The sequence below is a fragment of the Rana temporaria genome, chromosome 1, assembly GCF_905171775.1.
Source record: "Rana temporaria chromosome 1, aRanTem1.1, whole genome shotgun sequence".
NCBI classification, from domain to species: Eukaryota; Metazoa; Chordata; class Amphibia; order Anura; family Ranidae; genus Rana; species Rana temporaria.
In genome coordinates, this window is record NC_053489.1 from 86,480,894 (window position 1) to 86,503,335 (window position 22,442).

Genomic DNA, 22,442 nt, shown 5'->3' on the forward strand with positions numbered 1-22,442 from the left:
GGCTACATTGGTGGGCACAGACGGCATTGATAGACACAGACTGCATTGTTAGACACAGGCTGCTTTGGTGGGCATAAGCTTCATTGATGGGCACAGGCTGTATGATGGGCACAGGCTGCAACTGGTGGCAAGTAACCCTTGATGCCTGGCTAGTAGCCCAGGACTTGAAATTTTGAGCCTTGCTAGAGACCAAATGAAAAGCAATAATATTTATAATTGTATGTGTGCGCACTGCACTAATGAATAACACCTGTCTGTGCTGCCATTTACTATTCAATAAACATGCAAATGAGGTGAAACAAATGTCAATTTAAAAAAGAGAGAGAGGCAAATAATTCCACAGTAGCGCACTGAACAAATCTACAAAACTTTTCTTGACTTTGGACTTCGTTACAGGGGGTGGCCTTGACGAAGTCCGAAGTAACGGAACGCGTTGGCACATAGCTACATGGCAATGCTGAGACGGTGACTCCATGTGTATGAAGGAAGCTATGAGGAATTTGCAACACTAAGTCACCTGACATGTTTGGAATTTTAACAAGGCGATTTTACATTTTTTATGATGTAGGTGCATTGATTTTAATAAACCCATTACCTTAAGGTGTTTTTACACTATTGGAGGCTCTGTCTCAATTTCTACCCCCACATGTGGAGAGTGTCTTTATTTACCTGGATGGAGATTGGCGTGTAAAAGTGGCTATTCAATGACATCTAATAAGGCGATATTTGCCACACATGAGAGTGAACGGCAACAGCATCTGGTGAGTTTAAGGGAGTGGAATTGGCACACATCACTTTGGTGAATGATTTTGGCGGATCAACAAGATTATGCACACTTTTCCTTATGTATGGGTGTTTTATGTTGATCATTTCACAATGTTAATATTTAGGAGTTTTGTAGATATATTTAGTGCGCTACTGTGGAATTATTTGTCTCTCTCTCTCTCTTTTTCACATTCAAATTTGTTTCACCTCATTTGAATATTTATAATTGGATTTATCCAATTGTTTAATTAAAAGTATTTTTCTCATAGAAGGATCAGAACGTTGATATACAAATAACTTCCGCAACCTCTCCTGGCTCATAAATACACATCAAACCCGATCTACAGGGTGTTTCACTAAGATCCCAAGAGCATGCTCTTAATAAACAAAACTAGCTCTATCTCTTCATTTCAAAGCATTGTCTCTGAATCTAGGTTTAACAGAAGAATGGTAGAAATTGTGACTCCCCCAAGCAGTCCCTTGTGGAAATATCAGCAGACCTCTAAGGCCGCGTACACACGGTCGATCCATCCAATGAGAATGGTCCGACGGTCCGTTTTCATCGGTTCACCGATAAAGCAGACTGATGGTCTGATGTGCGTACACACCATCAGTTCAAAAACCGATCGGGTCAGAACGCGGTGACGTAAAACACACGACGTGCTGAAAAAAACGAAGTTCAATGCTTCCAAGCATGCGTCGACTTGATTCTGAGCATGCGCGGGTTTTAAACCGATGCTTTTGTGTACTAACCATCGGTTTTGACCGACGGTCAGGCGTCCATCAGTCCGATTTTAAAGCAAGTTCTAAAACTTAACCCAAGGCCGCGTACACACGGTCGAACCAAACCGGTGAAAACGGACTGAGGTTCAGTTTCATCGGTCCAAACCGACCGTGTGTACGGCCCATCAGACTTTTGTCCTTCAGACCAAAGTTTTAGAACTTGCTTTAAAGTCGGACTGATGGACGCCTGACCGTCGGTCAAAACCGATGGTTAGTACACAAAAGCATCGGTTCAAAACCCGCGCATGCTCAGAATCAAGTCGACGCATGCTTGGAAGCATTGAACTTCATTTTTTCAGCACGTCGTGTGTTTTACGTCACCGCGTTCTGACCCGATCGTTTTTTGAACTGATGGTGTGTACACACATCAGACCATCAGTCTGCTTCAGAGGTGAACTGGATGGATCGACCGTGTGTACGTGGCCTAAGACTAGTACTTACAGTATGTCACAATCACTTACAAAAGGTCTTATTGTGATAGAAAAATTAAATACACAGCTAAAATATTTCCAACAATCTGGCCTATATTTAATATTCCAAGAGTTCTCATTAAAATATTTATTCACTCTCTATGGGCTGCTATATAAAACAGAACATACGGCCACTAGAAAAATATAGCAGGTAGAGAGGAAACTCTCTTTATTGTAGGTTAGCAATTAAAAAAAATATATATCATGAACTTTATGATGCAGAGTTCAGCCAAATACTGGGACAAAGAAACTCCAGTGTGCATATGCTGTAAGTACACCATCAGTGGCCACCCAATGAGGAAAGAAAGTCTGAAAAAAGAATCTGATATCAGCATCAGCAATGGGAGAAGGTACATTGCATGCTAGAGGAGAACAAACTAAGAGGTAAGTCAGCCTGTTGAACATACTTGCAAAAATTCATTGGGATCTGCGGCAGTCAGTGGCGACTGGTGGGTTTTTCTTTTGGGGGGGGGGTGGCACTACTCCCCCCCCCCGCAGCGCGTCACTACCACCCCCCGGGCGTCTGGTCCGGCACTTACCCGATCTATGTGGTGGGCTGTGGCGTCTTCCCTTGCGGGTGGTGGGGTGCAGGCAGTGGCTCCGGTCTCCCCTCCTTTACCGCCTTTCTCCACTGTGTGTCTCCTCTCTTCTGTCTATGCGCTAGGCATCCAATAGGATCGCCTGATGCTTTGGCCAATCAGGAAACAGGTCTCACGACCTACCTCCTGATTGGCGGGGAAAAACTTTAGTGTGAAAATAGCGTAAATGTATTTGCTATCGTCACACAACTTGGTGGGCTTGGAGCGCAGGGCTCTGCTCTCTGAGCCCATCCTCTTTTTGAAGCCTATTAAACCCTCTGGCTCTAATCAGGTGCTTCAAAAAAACAACCCCCCCCCATTGGAACCCATAGTCCGGTGCTCTGATATGTATATCAGGGGGCTGGATACATGGATAGGGCAGGCGGCACCCATGTGCCCTCTATTGACGGGCCGCCAGTGCAGTTCACCTCTGCTTTAAGAGGTCATCAAAGTACTATTTGCATTGTGTTGTGCCTGGTGCAGCTGAAGAAGTCCAGAAATAATAAAAAAATAAAAGGTTCTACTGTTGACCAAGAAATTAATTGCGCAAGTGGACAAGTACTTACAACCTGAAGGTTAAAAATAAGCATGAATCCAGCAACAGTTTAAAAAACTCGTGGATTCGGATGCGGATATTACGTTAATGCATTTCTCCCTCCTACAGGGCGTCTTCAAAGGATCTCTAAACCTAGTCCTAACCCCATTCGAAGCCTAATTTATGTAGCTCTGTTAAAGTTTGCGATCCTTACCTATTCTGAAGCCACTTCAGTTCGGTCTCCAGCGGCGCCTTCTGTGTGCAGGAGAAAACGGCTGGGAAATGCCTGCTTCCATTGTCGAATGCTTCTCCTACACACTGAAGCCACCACTGACAGCTCAGCCTGGGAGCAGACCAGACTTCGTTATAGGTAAGTATATATATCTTTTCTTTACAGGGTTATATAGATTGGGTTTAGAATCGGGTGGAAGCAGGTTTAGAGTTATGCCGCGTACACACGGTCGTTTTTTGTGATAAAAAAAAAAAAAATTATTTCTTAGCATGAAAAAAAACGACGTTTCCTGACTGGCTCCATGGCAGCATACGTGTGGGTTAGCCCCGCCTCCATAACTACCCAATAGGACCCCTCCCCTATAAATCTTAGCTGTGGGCTCTCAGCCTTGTTCCTTTTTTGTCCTCCTCCGTAGGACCATGTGTTTGGTTCTTCTACCCAAAAAAAAAAAAAAAAAATATATATATATAACATATACACAACTCATCCCTTGATCAAGCTCGGCCAATGAATTCTCCAATAAGCCTTGTCTGTTAAGCAGGGTATGGAATGCATGGAATAGCGCTGAAGTTATGGAGTCTATTGCGCAAGAGTGGTATGCCTAGCGGTGCAGGTAGCCTTCTTTTATCTAAAAGACCGGTGTGTGTCCCTGGCCGAACGGATCATGGTGGTGATGGTGAGCAGTATCGTTTCTTTTTTCATGGCAGCAGTGTTTATGTTTGTGGTTTGTTTTTCCTTGTTTGTTAAGTCTTACTTGCCCTGTGAGCGTCTGGTTCCCTTGCGTTCCAGCCGCCGCTCCCTCTGACTTCCGGGTTCTGTCTGCATTCTACACAGACAGAACAGGACTGAAAGCGAGGCCTGGCTCACACGCGAGCGAGGCCTGGCTAGCGCATGCGCGAGACTCGACTCGCGCATGCGCACTGGTTACGGCTGACGCGGTCATGGCGTTATACGCCCAGCCTTTAAAACAGAGCGAGAGACATGTGTACACCGGGGGCGTGCGTTCGTACGGCGGTTCCCGGTGTACTGTCCTGTCCACATCTAGGTAAGTGTTCTGGTGCGGTTTTGGACTAAAAACCTTCCTCATGTTTCTACTTGACAGCTTGTCACTTTCCTGTTACAGTGTCTATCCAAGGCTACATGGACATCTCTTTGCCTCTCAGTGGCCAGCCCTCCCTCAACAGGTATGGCTAAGGGGAAAACTATGTTTTTCTGCACCTGCTGGGGGGGAAGAGAGTGGAGTATAGGGACATAGTGTGAGTATAGTGTGACTATTTGTGTTTCTTCTTCTCTTTATCTCAGCCCTTCTAGGTCTGACCAGCAGCATAATGAGTCCCACGGTCACAGCAGGTCTTCTAGGTCACATCACCGGCACTCATCCTCCAGACACCATAGTTCATCCAGAACGGGTCATGCTAGTAGGAGTACTCCTCATCTCTCCCCCCATGATGAAAGATTGGAAAATTCTTGCTGGGGGTGCAAGGCTTCGTTATCTATTAACAAATCCCTTTGTGATCATTGTTTCTCTAAAGTAGCCAATGAAAGGGGAGGTGTAGATAAACACCTGGAAGCTCTTGTCAAAAGGGTCGTGGATAAATCCCTGCAGGAGAGAGATACTATAATACAGCAGGACTCTCCTATAGACCCAATGATTCCCTTATTGGATCAGGGACATTTACATGAGGTCTTCGCAGCCACTCAGGCCAGCCAGTCGGCTGCTTCTCCTTCAGAAAGTGGTTCAGAATTGGAGGATACAGTAATAGACTTTGATTATGCCTTAGTCCCTGCCTTAGTGAAAGCTATTAAGGAAACCCTGAATTTGGAGGATCCAGCTACTTCTCCCCCTAAACAGAGAAAACTCTTTAAACAGCTCAACAAGGAGCGACATTATTTCCCGTTTATTACGGAGATAGGCGCCATTATTTCCAATGAGTGGAGTAAACCTGATAAAAAAGGCTCTATGCAGTCGAAGATAACAAAATTATATCCCTTCAAACAAGAAGACGTGACCCATCTTGAAGCTGCCCCGTCAGTGGACGCAGCGTTGATGCGTTTGGTGAAGTATGTGACCCTTCCCTTGGAAGATACAGTTTCTTTTAAAGATCCTTTGGAAAGACGGATCGATTCGGACCTAAAGAGAATCTACTTGACAGCAGGGTCCGCTTGTAAACCCATTCTGGCTATAGCAGCTACCTCAAAAGCCTTAGAAGCCTGGTCTGACAGTGTTAATGATTCCTTGAGAAGCATTTCTGAGGACACAGCTAAGAACTCTCCTATCCAGGAAATTAGGCTAGCGTCCGCTTTCTTGGGGGAGGCCTCTATTGATATTACTCGCCTAGTGGCCAGGGTGATGTTGTCGGCAGTCACTGCCCGCCGTGCTTTGTGGCTCCGTCCATGGTCTGCGGATGCAGCCTCAAAGCAGGCTTGGTGCCGTATTCCCTTTGAGGGCGGGTCCCTCTTTGGCAATAAACTCGATAGTGCCATCTCTCGGGCCACGGGAGGTAAGTCGGGGTTTCTCCCTCAAGACAGGCGTTTACAGAATCAAAAACGCACCTTCTTCAGACCACAGAATACAGATCGCTGGAGGGATGCACGCAACTATAGACCCGGTCGTGAATTCTCTAGACCATGGAGGTCCAGACAACCTCCCTTTAAGAAGCAAACTAAAGGCACTACTTCTAACAGCCAGGAATCTACGAAGTCTTTTTGAGGTTGGGCCCGCCCAAGCATTTCAGGTGGGGGCTCGCCTTTCCCACTTTCGGCATGTTTGGGCGGCCTCTATTCAGGACTTCTGGACCATCAAGACGGTCTCGTCGGGCCACACTTGGATCTTCAACAGCGTCCCCAGGCTCAGGTTTGTTCCCACGAACCTTCCAGGCACAGAAGAGAAAAGACAAATCCTTTTGGCCTACGTGAACTCTTTATTAATTCAAGGCGCAGCTGTCAGTGTACCAAGAACAGAACGAGGCGAAGGCATGTATTCCCCTTTATTTCTAGTGCAGAAAAAGAACGGTACTTGGAGACCAGTAATAGACCTAACTCATCTCAACCGGTTTATTCGGAAAGAAAAATTCAAGATGGAATCTCTGTTAACCATTCAACAGTCGATCCATCCAGGGGATTGGTTAGTGTCAATAGATTTGAAAGATGCTTATTTTCATGTTCCGGTGGCAATAGGTTTTCAAAAATACCTCCGCTTCTCGGTAGGCGACCAGCACCTACAGTTCACCTGCCTACCCTTTGGCCTCACAACCTCACCCCGGGTGTTCTCCAAGGTCCTGCTAGCTGTCGTAGCCCTTCTGCGGGTGAAAGGAGTTCGTCTTCATCATTATTTAGACGATCTATTGCTACTAGCCCAAGACAGAAATCAACTGATAGAACAGAGAGATCTAGTAATTACCACTCTGCAAGAGTTCGGATGGCTAATAAATGTGGAGAAAAGTCATCTAGTCCCATCACAGACCCTAGTGTTTTTGGGTGCCCTCTTCAACACATCAATAGGCACCATCTCATTACCGGAGGAAAAAGTTACCACGATCAGAGGCAGGATCCGCAAAGCATTCGCTGCTCCTCAGCTATCTGCCCTTCATTGTCTGAAGTTAATCGGTACCATGTCAGCCACAATTCCAATGGTGAAATGGGCCCAGTGGCATACTCGTCCATTCCAGAAAGGATTTCTCCAACAATGGGTCTCCTCCAGGAAGAGTCAGCGCATCACGATCACTCAATCTATGAGAGGATCTCTTCTATGGTGGCTTCAGGGGAAGAATCTCCGCAACTGCCATTCAATTCGTCCCATCACTTGGGTTACAATAACATCAGATGCCAGCAATCTGGGCTGGGGCGCCCATTGCCTTTCAGAGATAGCTCAAGGCAGATGGAGCACACCCTCTCACGGAATTGTTTCCAACATACTGGAACTACGAGCCGCCTTTCAAGCACTCCTGTCCTTCAGCCATATATTAACAAAATGTTCAGTGATGCTCAGGCTGGACAATACGACTGCAGTGGCCTACATAAGGAAACAGGGTGGAACTCGCAGTTGGACCCTACTTCGAGAAGTAGAACCAATTATGAACTGGGCCCAGAAGAATCTGGCCAACATCTCGGCAGTATACATTCCGGGGATTCAGAATGTTCAAGCGGACTTCTTATCTCGAGTCCAGTTGCACAACAACGAATGGTCCCTACACACAGATGTGTTCAATTGGCTTCTAACCTTGGGAATATCCCCAGAAGTGGATCTATTTGCGTCCCCGCGCAACCACAAGTTGATGAAGTATTATGCGAGGGGCAGGGATCCCCAAGCCTATGGGATAGACGCTCTCACGGATCAATGGAGATTTCAAAAAGCTTACGCCTTTCCACCAGTCCCTGTGATCTTTCGGTTCCTTCACCGGCTCAAATCAGAGAATGCGGAAATCCTCGCAGTGATCCCCTTTTGGCCAAACAGGCCCTGGTTCTCTCTCCTATCGCTCCTCAGCTATCGGGACCCAATTCCTCTCCCCCCCAAACCAGATCTTCTCTCCCAAGGCTCAATATGGCACCCATGTCCAGCTCGTCTGCACCTCAGGGCGTGGTTCTTGAGAGGGGAAGGCTTAAAGCACTAGGTTGTCCAGAAGAAGTCATGTCAACCCTGCTTAACGCCAGAAGAAATAGTACTAACAGAGTGTATGAACGTATTTGGTCAAAATTTTCAGACCATATGTCGTCGAGGTCCAACCCTCCTAGCTCTCCAGAGGTTCAAGATATCCTTAGCTTCCTACAAACGGGCTTGGTCTTACCTTTAGCAGTCAGTTCTCTCCGAGTGCAAGTCTCAGCCATCTCTGCGTTTACAGGGATCTCTTGGGCTAACCATTCCCTGGTTCGCCAGTTTTTCAAAGGTGCCATTCGGCTCAGGCCCCAAAGAAAACCGAGGTTCCCCAAATGGGATCTACCTCTTGTTCTGGACTATCTTACCTCGATCAGCTCTAATCCGGATAAACCTCTTTCAGCTAGAGACCTTACTCTCAAAACCATCTTTTTAGTTGCAGTCACTTCAGCTAAGAGGATCTCCGACATAAGAAATCTGGGTTCAAAAGAACCATTCCTGACCTTCTTTCCTGACAGAGCAGTATTAATTCCTATGCTGGGCTCAAATCCTAAAGTGACATCCATTTTTCATGAAAATCAGGAAATTGTCCTGCCCACCTTTGGGTTGTCTGAAGATCAAAGTGTTCATCCCCTTGATGTAGGACGCACATTAAATCTATATCTAGAAATGACAAGTTCTTTCAGGCAAACAGACTTTCTTTTCGTCCTTCTCCATGGGAAGAATAGAGGGAAGCGGGCATCAATCAGACACATCTCAACTTGGATAGTTCAGACCATCCAGAGGGCATATAAGGAGAAGGGCCTGGCTCCTCCAGAGGCAGTAACTGCACATTCAACTAGGAGCATCTCGACTTCTTGGGCAGCCTCACGACATGTCGCACCTGAAGTTATATGCAGAGCGGCTTCGTGGTCTTCAATTAATACCTTTGTCTCTCACTACTGTATTGAACCGGCTGCTTTGTCTTCCTTAAATTTTGGTTTACAAGTGCTGTCGGTGGACAGTGTTAAATAAATTTATGTTCTCAGCATTTTTTTGCCCACCCGGGTTTCTTTTTGTGAGTTATTTCCCACACGTATGCTGCCATGGAGCCAGTCAGGAAAAAGGAAAATTTATTACCAAATACTTACCGTAATTTTCCTTTCCTGATAGGCTCCATGGCAGCAGGAGTCCCTCCCAAAATGCGTGGAGTAGGATAGTTACGGAACAAGGCTGAGAGCCCACAGCTAAGATTTATAGGGGAGGGGTCCTATTGGGTAGTTATGGAGGCGGGGCTAACCCACACGTATGCTGCCATGGAGCCTATCAGGAAAGGAAAATTACGGTAAGTATTTGGTAATAAATTTTCCTTTTTTTCAAACTTCATTTTAAAAAACGAGGAAGCATACACACCATCGTTTTTTCAAAGAGCTCTAGCAAAGCGCGGTTACGTTCAGCACGTACGGCGGCACTCTGTTCCATTCAAGCTCACGTCATAACTTGCTTCTGAGCATGCGCGGGTTTAAAAACGTTGTTTTAAACGTCGTTTTAGCTACACACGGTCATTTTTTATGACACAAAAAACGACGTTTTGAAAAACGACATAACAAATTGAAGCATGCTCGAATTTTTTTTTTGTCGTTTTTCAGAAGACATAAAACAACATTTTCCCCACACACGGTCATTTTAAATTACGTTTTAAAAAATTTCGTTTTTTTTTTTATCACAAAAAACGACCGCGGCATTAGTTTTGGCTGAGCTTCCACTTTAAGCTTCAAAAGCATTTCCTTAAATTAACAGGGAATATAATTTACCATGATAAGCTGTAGCCAAAAATATATAATCCTCTATATCTCAAAGCAACTGGTAGGTAGTCAGATGAACAAGCGTCATCCCCCCTGAAGTGTAATGGCGTACACGCCGTACAGAGCATGCATTGCCATTGGGGCACAAGTCACAGCAGTGTTTACTAATGACAGTACAATAAATTGTAAAGGCTCATCACTACATGGAGATATAAATGAATAATGAGACTTAAAAGACTCCTAATCATCTGCACAACCAGCTACATTCCATGGACCATTATGGCAAAGACATTTTCACTTTGCCTTGCTGTGATGTTGATTCTTAGTTATCAGGCATCTTTCCTCTGCATCCCTGTGGTACGTGAAATACCTTTTAGAGATGAAATGGGAAAATTCTTATTTACTGGGTATTCCTGAGAAATTATACTGCAGAGCATTTCATGGAACAGAAAAAGGTCAGGACAGCTACTTTTTTAAAGCTGAAGTTTAATCTATCTTTCCTACCTTGGTTCATGCTTTCCCCCGCATCAACTTACTAATTACATTTTTATATAAAACCTTTCCCTTTTCATAACATAGTATAATTTAGACTCAGTGAAATAAATACTGGATTTCCATGCTTCTCAATGCAATGCAGGCAGATCATGGCTAGTGGGTGGTGCTGACATGGTGCTTTATATATAGCTTCTTGAAAACATCAGAGCACTCTATCTCAGTACTTCTCTGCCCTAATGCAATGAGGAGCTTTGCAATTACAGTAAAACCTTGGATTGCGAGCATAATTCCGAAAACATGCTTGTAATCCAAAGCAAATTTTCCCATAAGAAATAATGGAAACTCAGATGATTTGTTCCACAACCATTTATTCATAAGTCCTTCAGTTTATAGTCCACTAGCTGAATACCCGGCGTTGCCCGGTCTTCCTATCTTAACCTTTTGGGGAGGAAAATCATAGTAATATAAATATACCCATCTTTTATATAAGGGTGTAGGTAAGGGTTAATTTAACTGTCATATATTTTTATTTGGCATATAAGTAATATGTGTACCAGGTATTATTGAAATATCTCCAGGCGTACAGAAGTTATGTGGGAACATACATTTCCCATTGATTTGCATGGGACTTTAAACAAAAACCCCGACCCTCACAAATGGGGGTAGTTAAGGGATAAATTAACTATCCTATAGTTTAAGTGGACATATAAGTAACATGTGACCAAGTGTTATTGAAATATCTACAGCTGTTTGGAAGTTATGAAGTAACATGTATTTCCCATAGAGTTTAATGGGACTTTAAAGGAAAACCCCGACCATGGCAAATGGGGGTGGGTAAGGGTTAAACCACCTATCCTATGTTTGTTGCTGACATATAAGTAACATGTGTGCCAAGTTTCATGTTAATATCTTTAGCCGTTTGGACGTGATGCTGGAACATACATACACACACGCACGTTGAGTTTTATATATATAGATATAAAAAGATTATAGCAATATGATTAGGTTGTGTAACCATAAAATGGCCATCCACAAATGGAAGCCTCCACACAGGGATTAGAAGCAGCTTCTTAGGGAGTCGTTACTACACTTCTTATATTCCTTGGGAACTCCTATAGTGAGATTTCCCTGCGATAGTCCCCCTTTATGTTTACACTTTCTCCCTTGTACTACTTCTTTAAGGAAATCCTTAACCACTTGCCCACTGGGCACTTCCTGCCCAGGCCATTTTTTCAGCTTTCAGTGCTGTCGCACTTTGACAATTGCGCAGTCATGCTCCTCTGTACCCAAATTAAATTTGTATAATTTTCTTCACACAAATAGAGCTTTGTTTTGGTGGTATTTAATCACTGCTGTTTTTTAAATTTTTGACAGAAAAAGACCAAACATTTTGTAAATTTTGTAAATAAGTAAATTTTCTCCTTCACTGATGTGTGCTGATGAGGCAACACTGATGGGCACTGATAGGCTGAACTGGTGGGCATTGATAAGGTGGCACTTATGGGCACTGATGACGCGGCACTTATGCACACTGATTATGTGGCACTGATGAGGAGGAACTAATATGCCGCACTTATGGGCACTGATAGGTGGCACTGATGAGCACTGATAGGTGGAATTGGTGGGCACTGATAGGCAGCACTGATGGGCATTGATGGGTGGCACTGATGGTCATTGATGGACAGCAGTAATGGGCATTGATGGGCAGCACTGATAGGCATTATATGACAGCGTCCCAGAATGAGAGCCGCACTGCCCGTCATCATATGAGGGTGGGCGGGAAGTGTATAAAATCATGCTTACCTAGGTGGATGCAGCATCGATCCGATACTGCATCTGTCTCCCTGCGCCTCTAACACTGAGAACCAAGCGATTGAACACCGCCATTCTCACAACTTCCTGAGCAGAGAGCTGCTGACTGTCAGTTACCGTTCTCTGCTCTGCCCCCCCTGCACTCACTGGGCTGTGGAGGGGGATGGGAGCGGATGACTCAGGCTCTCAGCGACTCAATGAGAAGCTGAGCCGGGTGCCAGTCCAGGCATGTGGGCAGATCCCGACTCCATTGTCGCGATTTTGCCTGAACCTGGACCGGCTCTGTGACGTTAGCCAACAGCGGGATTCAGCCCGCTGTCTGCTGAAAACGGGTCACAGGAGTGTAGAACAAACTGCACTCCTGTGATCCACAGGAGAAGTACAGCCAAACAAGCTTTGGCTGTACTTGTCCTTTAATAATATGCTGTATAATACAGTAAAAATTCACATAGAATGTTGTATGAATATCCATACAAGCATGTCTGTCACTATCATTATAGTTACTTAAATGCCAACAGCCAGAGCTGTCAGAGTTTTCAGAGATAATGTATTCTGTAAGCATAAATATTGTTATGTTGAAGGTCTTTTTTCTTGCTAATTCCATTAGGAAAAGACTTCCTACGCTGATCCTCTGACATGAAAGTCAATGCCAATAGTTCTTCTCAAAGGGCTGAGAAACATTCTGATCATTATTAACAGGATGTTACAGTTCCAGCACAAAATGAAAATGGAAAAAGAAAGACGATTGCTGGCTGAGACTTGGGAGAAAGAGTCAAATACTCAATGAACAATTTCTAAGTCAGATTCACTACTTACGAAAACCTTTTGATGCAAACTAGTGTTTTAAGGCTCTGTTCATCTAGACGGTGCTATTTTACAGGCGTTTTTTCTGCGTTTTTACAGCGTTTTTCTACAGGTGTTTTGAAGTTCAAAAGTATTTAGTCAGGGTTGCTATTACATTTATCTGCTAAGTGAAAGTTGATTTGGCTAATTGTGAGGAGATCAATTGATTTCATCCTAACTCTGAAATTGCTGCACTTCTCTCTTCTGTTGCTAGGTGTCCAGGTACCTGGTGACATTGGACCAGACAAGGGCGTTGCAAGGACACTAGGAATGAATGGGGTGTCTCAGCCAATGGGCAGGGATTTTCTTGATCCCTTGGCCTGCTTGGAAAACCTATTTATTTAGGTGTATACTAAAAGATAGAAGATTGACAGTGTGTGTATGGCCTGATCTGGCCAATCCAATGAACGAAAAGACAAGCCTAGTGCTCATAGGCACAGCATAACCCCTCAGGATTTTTGGCTACATTTAGGCCAATCCTATACTGACAGGAGTTCTCGCAGTCACACTGAGCATATCTATCTCCTGCCCTTTGTTGTTTGGTGCCTTGTTATCTCAGAGCTTACCATCTGTCCCACCGTGTAACAACCACAGTGCAGGCAAATTCCATTCCTGCCAAGTCCCCCTGATGGTTCATTGGTGATCGGCTTATGTAAGTGAGTATCAACCTTCCATGCCTATTTTTTGTACTTGCATGGATATTTAATTCCATGCAATAGGTTGATCAATGTTAAAATTGTACTATTATACTAATGTTTAAACATGTTCACTTTATAGATGTATGTATGCTTTAGATGACATTTAGCCTATGAAGAAGGACCTAGGGGTCTGAATCATGTCAGGCGTCATCTCCTACAGCTACGTGCAAAAGCCCTTCATACCGAATGGCATTTATATTCATGCCTGTATTTTTGTACTGCAATTGATTTTATTCTTCTACTGTATAGACTACTAAATGTTTTCAATAAACAATACTTTTTAAATACTCACCTGGTCTGTTCTAAAAATCCTGAGTGGTCATGCTGTGCTTATGAGCACTAGGCTTGTCTATTTATTTAGGTGGAGTCAGGTGATCAGGGTTCTGTGCAACCTGGAAGGCTGTCTGGGTGGTCGTGTGTTGTAATGCCCCGGGCTGCTAGTCCGTAAGCATTGGGCCTATCCTGGGACATCTGGCTGCTAGGCTGTCTGAGGGCCTATTCAGAAGTAAGAGAGCAGTGTAGGTTTGGGACTGTGGCTTGCAGTCCAACCAGAAACAATGGTTCTGCTGGTCGGAGGACCTAGCTGTGGTCAGAGGTAGAGGGGGAAGCTGTCTCCATTAAGGGACCATCCACTTTTCTACCGGAGACCACTGTGAGACATGTACATGAGCAGTACTCTCACCAACTGGGGACGGTGAAGAATTGGGAAAACTTCAGCAGGTGCAAAGCCAGGGACCCAGCCAGTGGAGGTGATGCTTGCAGAGCATTATTGTGTGCCAAGCCAGGGACCAAGCAAGTCAGTGGGGTGACACTTGAGGAGTATCTGAGTGCCAAGCTAGGGACCCAGCAGGGATGCAGGGGTGACACTTGAGGAAGACACTAAGTGAGAAGATTGGAAGAGCTTGGAAGAGCTCAGGAGATCCAGTGACAGTGGATCTGTTAGTCTAGTGGAAGACTGGGCGCTCAGCTGAGTGAAGTTTTACAATAGAAGATTGTAGAAGAAGTGGAGGAGTTCATTGCAACCATGTTAGAAATTGTTACAAGATTGTTTCCATAGGAGACAGCGGCCCTACTCATGCAGATGTGGTGTCTAGCTGGATGCCTTTCCCTGCATGGCTGTCTGCCTATAGAAGTCTCATGCCGCGTACACACGATCATTTTTCGGCATGAAAAAAACATTGTTTTTCCCAACTTCATCATTAACCCTTTCACGCCGAGCGTACGCATATATGCGTCCTCGGCTTTCAGGGGTTATAGCGGGATGATGCCTGCAGCCGCAGGCATCATCCCGGTACCGTTGTTTAGAGCCGGCGATCGGCTTTCCAAACATAACAACCGATGCGGCTAAAATCCCCCCCCTTCCGCCGCCTCTCGCCGCTCTGACCGGGCCTCCCGTCCCACCGGGAGACCCGATCCACGATCCGGCGCCTCCAGCGTCTCGGCGCGCTCTGAAACAAAGCCGTAAACGGCTTTGATTCAGTGTCCGCATTGAAACCACGGAAGCGGCGTCATGACGTCACTTCCGGGTTTCTCAGATGCCAATGGCGCCGGATTTAAAAAAGTATACAGTATTCAGAATCGCCGTTTTTGGCGATCTGAATACTTTGAAGTGCAAAGGAGGGCTCGGAGGTCTTTTAGACCCCCGATCCCTCCATAAAGAGTACCTGTCACCACCTATTGCTGTCACAAGGGATGTTTACATTCCTTGTGACAGCAATAAAAGTGATCAAAATGTAAAAAAAAAAAAAAAAAAAAAATTAATATTAGAAAAAATAAATAAATAAATAAGAAAACAAAAAAAAAATTTTTTTAAAGCGCCCCCCTCCCCGCGAGCTTGCGCAGCAAAGAAAGCGCATACGGAAGTCGCGCCCGCATATGAAAACGGTGTTCAAATAACACATGTGATGTATCCCTGCGATCGTAAGAGCGAGAGCAATAATTATAGCACTAGGCCTACTCTGTAACTCTAACCTGGTAACCGTAAAAAAAGTTTAAAGCGTCGCCTATGGAGATTTTTAGTTACCGTAGTTTGTCGCCTTTCCACGAGTGCGTGCAATTATAAAGCGTGTCATGCTTGGTATCTATTTACTCGGCATAACATCATCTTTCACATTATGCTAAAAAATTGGGCTAATTTTACTTTTTCATTTTTTTAAAATTCATGAAAGTAAATTTTTCCCAAAAAGTTGTGTTTAAAACACCGCCGCACAAATACCGTATGACATAAAATATTGCAACAATCGCCATTTTATTCTCTAGATTCTCTGCTAAAAATATATATATATAATGTTTGGGGGTTCTAAGTAATTTTCTAGCCAAAAATATGGATTTTAACTTGTAAACACCAAATGTCATACATAGGCATAGGCATGAAAGGGTTAAAACGACGTTGCCCACACACTATCGTTTTTAAAAAATGCTCTAGCAAAGCGCGGTGACGTACAACACTATAGAGGGAAAGTTCCATGCGGATGACGCCACCCTTTGGGCTGCTTTAGCTGATTTCCTGTTAGTAAAAGACGATTCACGCTTTTCTGTCTGTTACAGCGTGATGAATGTGCTTACTCCATTACGAATGGTAGTTTTACCAGAACGAGCGCTCCCGTCTCATAACTTGCTTCGGAGCATGCACAGGTTTTTAACGTCGTTTTAGCCCACACACGATCATTTTTTACAACCCGAAAAACGATGTTAAAAAATGTAGCATTTTCGAAAAAAAAAAATTTGTTTTTCAGAACCCGAAAAATGATGTGAAGCCCACACACGATCATTTTAAATGACATTTTTAAAAAACGTTTTTTTTTTATGCCAAAAAATGATCGTGTGTACGCGGCATTAGAGTCTGCCAATTAACATTGCATCTACTAAAGGGTGTGCTGACACTAACCCTCTCTCCCACAGTTCTGTTTAAGAGACAATAAATCTCTTTGCATTCAAGAAGTGTCTGGCGCCCATCAATCTACCTTGCATTACACCCACTATGCCTTGAAACCCGCTCATGCTCGAAATGACTTTGACGCATGCGCGGTAGCTTCCTAGGCATTGGTAGGGTGCAGCAAGATGGCGGCGACGGCATCGAATGTGACAATCGCATGCTCGTCGTACGCGATGACGTCCCCGCGTTCTTGCCTTACAAAAGAACCGTGTTTCTTTTGGAAGGAGTGTCTGTACACTCGGGCGGCAAGAGATTCTTGCCAAGAATCTCATCAGGGAAAACAACGTTTTTTTTCCAGACGAGATTCTGGCCTGTGTGTACAGGGCTTGAGACTTCACATATACTTCAAGGCTTTCACAAACAATACATCCTATTTAAAAATAATTATACATTTTTTTTTTTTTGCAAGGACAACTGAATAGGGTTTAAAGCGGTAGTAAACCACATCCAAAAAAGAAATAAAAATCAAGCCCCAGGCAGTTTAAGTCGTAAAGTACTAGTATGACTTTAATATCACTTTAAATGTTTTATTTATTATAGAAGCTTACACATCTGTCCAAAATGAAGGAGAACTGAGGCTGTACAAGGGACACAGGGATTTATTTCACAACGAGGGACAGTCGCTCCAAATGAGGGACAGTTAGTTGGTTTTATAATAGTGAGGAAGTTGCTTTTAGGCCTCGTACACACGATAGGTTAACCAGAGGACAGCGGTCTGAAGGACCGTTTTCATCGGTCCAAACTGATCGTGTGTGGGCCCCATAGGTTATTTAACCTTTGGATAAAAAAATGTCAACTTGCTTTAAAATTTAACCGATGGATTGCTAACCGATAGGTCAAAACCGATCGTTAGTACGCACAACCATCGGTTAAAACTCCATTCATGCTCAGAATCAAGTCGACGCATGCTTGGAAGCATTGAACTTTGTTTTTTTCAGCACGTCGTTGTGTTTTACGTCACCACGTTCTGACACGATCGTTTTTTTAACTGATGGTGTGTACGCACGACAGACCATCAGTCAGCTTCATAGGTTAACCTAAGACAACAGTCCTTCAGAACCTTGTCCTCTGGTTAACCTATCGTGTGTACGAGGCTTAACTCACCTAAAGAATGTTTAGGAAGAGTCATGTTGGAGGTTCAATTTTAGGAATCCCTATGAAATGCCCTACTTGAGTAGCTCTGTTAAGAGTGGTTGTCATCAGTTTCCGGATCCTAATTGCTCTTGTAGCTTGCAGTGCCTTCCCTGTATTTTTATTAGGACATTATTTGCTCTACAGTACCTTCCTTTGAGGCTAAGCAGTTATTAGTCTTAAATTGTTCATGAACAATGCTCCGATTTCTTATTTAGGACTTTGCTGCATAATTATCAGGAGTGGATCCAATGTTTGCATAGGCTTGCGCCTGCTCCCTTGTTAGTCACTAAACAACCATATTATTGCAAACAGAGGGAAATAGAGGGATTTAATGCAGCAGATGGACAGAATTTAAAAGGGACACATTTAAAACAAGGGAAAAGCCTTGGAAATCAGGAACATTTAAAAAGCTTTACACTTTTATGGCTTAACAGCATTATAGCAAAACTTTGACCAAAATAAAAAAATACATATATGACACAGTTACTCAATAGCAATATTACAGATGTTCCTATTCCCTTCATCCCTATCACTCGTAAATTTACCGTCACTACATGTTGATATTGCCAGTAGATAAATTGGGGTGGTTGCCATCTTTTTTTATAGATTGTTCGCTTGATTTGGTGCGGGAATACACTGGATGCCTTCAGCTGCCATTGTGCTCATGCTGGGCGTCCAATGTATCCCTGTGCCTATAAGGAGGAGTGGGCTTCCTCGAGGCGTACCTGCCCTTAATTTATCCACTGCTATATATGCTCCAACTTGGAGACTCTAAAATATAGAGTTAGTACCTTCCTAGGCAGAGGAGCCATGGTGAGGCAGTGCAGCTTTCACATATATTTGCAAATGTGTGCAACTAAACCCTCTGTTTTTAATGTGAATTGTAATACATGGTCAATTTAGTTTTTTTTGCAGTCTAGCGGGTACTGTAATGCCGCGTACACACAAAAAATGTTCGATGTGAGCTTTTGGTCGGATATTCCGACCGTGTGTAGGCTCCATTGGACATTTGCTGTCCGAATTTGAGAGCTGGTTCTCAATTTTTCCGACAACAAAAGTTCTTGTCGGAAGAACTCCGAACGTCTGTATGCAATCGTCGCAGTGTTGTACGTGACCGCGTTCTTGACGTTCGGAATTTCTAAAAACATTTGTGTGACCGCGTCGGATTGTCCGATTGTGTGTACGCGGCAATAGTATGCTGGGAAACCTCCTGTTTATTTGTAATTTGTTGCTTTTCTCCTTTTTAAAAAAAAAATAGGTGACAGCCCTGCTCATTCTGTAGTGAAATGACTTCAGCACTGTCACCTTAGGCAAAGTATAAGTTCACCTTTAGGCGCATGTTACACCCATTTTTAGTATGTAACATGCTCCTATGCACCTGCCTCCCACTGCCAGAGCTTCCCTTTCTGTGACAGCGGGCAGGGTTTTTTCCAGCACCCACTGTTACTCTTTGAAAACAGAGTGGCTGTGTGGGGCTCTGCCCACACGGCCGTGCCATTTATTCGCAGAGATCTGTGAATGAAAAAAAAGTACTATCTACCAGCGTAGCAGACATACTTGTAGTTTGAATGGGTTGCGAGTGCGCTGCTCAGCATGCTAATAGTTTATTTATTCTTCCTGTAGCTGTGTACCAGAAAGCTGGTAAGGGGTAAGGGTCTATGGGAACAAAGCTAGAAGACTGTGCAGGAGTATGACATTGCACCCGCGATCTGCTATTTGAGGGTGCAAAGCCCTGCATGCTCCAGTAAAAAAATAATTAATGCACATTTTTTTTTATCTGCAAAAATATGTGCATTTATAAAAAAAAATTAAGGTGAACTTGGACTTTAAATTGATATGTAGTTTAAAATGAACATTGAAATGACAAATTAAAGCCCAACTCTAGCTAACACTTTTTAAGCAGTTACACAATAGGATTTTTCTTCTTTTGAAAAAAAGGTTCGGAATTACACACCTGAGTTTTGGTAATGTGCCAGTGTAAGTTATGAAGGGGGGCTGGTAAGCACCTCCGATTGGTATTACAAGAGAGCTGACCTCCGACTCTAAAAACCGATTCCGGGGTGATGCCAGCAGCTGCAGGCAGTATTCTGGTACAACCACTGAAAGGACGGGAAGTGGTTAAAGAGCCAACTCTGCCTAGGGAAAAATGTTTGCCCTGCAGTATATACGCCCCTGAGTATTGCATATATCTGAACAAGTGTGTAGAAACAATATAGTAAACTGAGTATATCTTAGCAAACCCCAAATTAGCAGTTAGCACAGGCAGGAAGGAGATAAGGTCTCGTAACTGATGATTCTGTCGTGACACCTTCTTTAGATAGGATCTCTGGTTATTGTATCCTACTCTATTGCCAGGGTCACTGCACAAAAACAGGCAGAAGCAAACAATAACAATGAGCTTAGGGAAAACCTTAGAAAAGCAGAACCGCCAATCCAAGCTGAGGCTGTCTACAGCCATGAAGCACTAAATTTAGGCTACACACATGACTATTGAGGGCAGAGTCCCTACAGTATCATTACAGGTATTATTCAACTACCATTTTTATTATGGTGGTCCTTTTCGACAAAAAACTGTGAATATTTTGCTTGTGTTGCAGAAACAATACAGGCCCACTTGAACCTGGGGCCCACCAAAGATCTTGCGATAAGGTTAGCCTGACACTGTGTGTATGCACTGTGATGAGGGGATGACTGTGCTTACATAAAGGTTATGGAAGAAGAGAAACAGATTTGGTCTCCATGACTGTACTCTTCGCTGGTTTTCTTCCTACTTATCCAACCACACCTTTAGCGTTACTTACAATTCTACTTCCTCATCTTCCTTTGTCTGTTGGGGTGCCCCAAGGTTCTGTTCTTGGACCTCTCCTATTTTCAATCTACACCTCCTCCCTGGGTCAGCTGATAGCCTCCCATGACATCCAATACCACCTCTACGATGACGACACCCAAATCTATTTTTCTGTTTCAATGATTTTTATTCGTTTTTCAAGTAAAGAATATATGCGCCAACAAAGAGAGCAGCGAACAATCCTCGCATGCTCTGCACATATTAAGTCGTAAAAAAAAGGGAAAAGAAAATAAAACAAAAAAGGGAAAACAAGCAGAGGAAAAAAAAAGAGGGATACATACATTTTTTAAATAATCAAACATAACATAACAAAAGTAAAAGGTGAAATGATACTGGTTAACATAGGAGCAGGTATCCAAGCATAGAGGCAATACAACAATGCAACAAATGATTGCTATGCTAAATATAACACCAATATGGACCCAACTTGTGGGATGGATCCTGAATTGCGGCCCCTCTACATAATATATCTAATGCTGAAGGCCAATCCGTGACCGATATTGAGATATTGAAGTTCCTCGGAACCTAGCAATGTTCGAAACCAAAAACTCTCCAAAAGGCAACACATTTTACAGATAGTTAAGATAGCTGGGTCATTTCCTAGGATTCCGGTTCGAGCAATCTCACAACGAGAGGATCTGGGCAGCTCGAAATCATAACAAGTAAGATACTTTCAGCATTTATTAAACCTAAATGTCCCCGATAGGGGAGCCATTAGTCCCCAACACTACAGAAGAGGTTCAGGTTAACCAAAAAAAAAAAAAGGGGGGAGGGAAATTCAGAGACAAATCTATTTTTCTACCCCTCAGCTCACTCCCTCCATCTCCTCCCGTATCACTAATTTACTTACAGATATATCAGTCTGGAGTCGTCACACCACTTCCTCGAACTCAATCTATCTAAAACCAAACTTCTAATTCCCACCCCCTCCCATGTGCCCCTTCCCCTGATCTCTCTTTAAGCCACAGATCCAATCACTGTCCATATCTTGCCGCCTCAATCTTAAGCAAAATCTCCAAAATATGCCCCTTTCTTACCAATGACAAAACAAAGCTATTAATTTACTCCACGGTCATCTCTCGCCTTGACTACTGCAACTCCCTTCTCATTGGCTTACCTCTACATAGTCTATCCCCCCTTCAATTCATCATAAATGCTGCTGCCAGACTCATCCACCTTACCAATTGCTCCGTGTCTGCTACTCCTCTCTGTCAATCCCTCCACAGGCTTCTGGTCACTGAACAAATTAAATTCAAATTACTAACTACTTACAAAGCCATCTACAACTTAGCCTCCAGCTACATCACTAGCTTAGTCTCTAAATACCAACCTATTCGTTCTCATTGTACCTCTCAAGATCTCCTGCTCCCTAGCTCCCTCGTCACCTCCTCCCATGCTCACCCCCAGGACTTTTCCAGAGCCTCTCCAATCCTATGGAATGCCTTACCCCAATCTGTCTAATTATCTCCTACTCTATTAGCTTTTAGCCGATCCCTGAAAACGCTTCTCTAGCCTATACTACCCACACCTAGCAACTATATTTTCATTTTCTCCATCATCTCATCCCCCACAGTTATTACCTTTTGTTCCACTTGACCCTCCCTTCTAGATTGTAAGCTCTAACAAGCAGGACCCTCTGATCCCTCCTGTATTGACTTGTATTGTAACTGTACTGTCTGTCCCCATGTTGTAAAGCGATACGCAAAATGTTGGCGCTATATAAATCCCGTATAATAATAATAATAGCTCTCTTTAACTAACTTGTATATCTGTCCATGTCAGTTTACATCGGCAATCTGCCTCATCTGCATTTCTCCACATAAAATACAATCCCCAGAACATAAAAGTTCTGTTTATTGTCTTTAATTACTGCTTCTGATTTAAGGTCACATTCAATGCTTTTAGAGCTTTCTCTTGCACAAAATAAAAGCCATCCTTA